Genomic DNA, 668 nt, shown 5'->3' with positions numbered 1-668 from the left:
TATCAATCAGTTTTTTAGATTTTCTTGTCATATTTCTCATAAAATTGATCTGGATAATGAAAAAAAAAATTGATTTAAGGGATTCTAGAATTCTTCCGGTTATTGAGAAGAAAAAAATAAATCAATTAGGAATTTTAGATTACAGATGTATATATATATAGATAAATATTTAATGTTTTCATACTAAACATAATAACTAAGATGGTAAAATGGTTTATGATGCACCAATTAATGTATAGGTACTGGGTTCAAATCCACTTAGGTGCATTTTTGTATTTATTTCGGGTCAATTCGGATCTTCTTCGGGTATCGGGTATTACCCAAACCCGATCGGGTATCCGAATCTCAGAAAAACTAAATCCGATCGGGTATTACATGCCACCTGAATCCGAACCGAACTGCCTATTTCGGGTTGGGTTCGGGATTCAGATTCGGTTAAAATGCCCAGACCTATTCAAAAGATACGAATATTCGAATAGACACAACTCTACAATGAACAGTTGCCACTTTACAAAAAAAATCGTTACAATGAACAATCACAACTTTGTATAAAACACACAATTTAAGTTTTCTACAGTTTTTTTTGAAAAAATATCCAAAAAGTATGATTGGAAAAATACAACTTTTGGTGGCATTTATTCGGATTGCTATTATATAGGTACTTCCTT

This window comes from Camelina sativa, chromosome 5 (genome assembly GCF_000633955.1).
Source record: "Camelina sativa cultivar DH55 chromosome 5, Cs, whole genome shotgun sequence".
Classification (NCBI taxonomy): Eukaryota; Viridiplantae; Streptophyta; class Magnoliopsida; order Brassicales; family Brassicaceae; genus Camelina; species Camelina sativa.
This window is presented reverse-complemented; position numbering follows the sequence as displayed.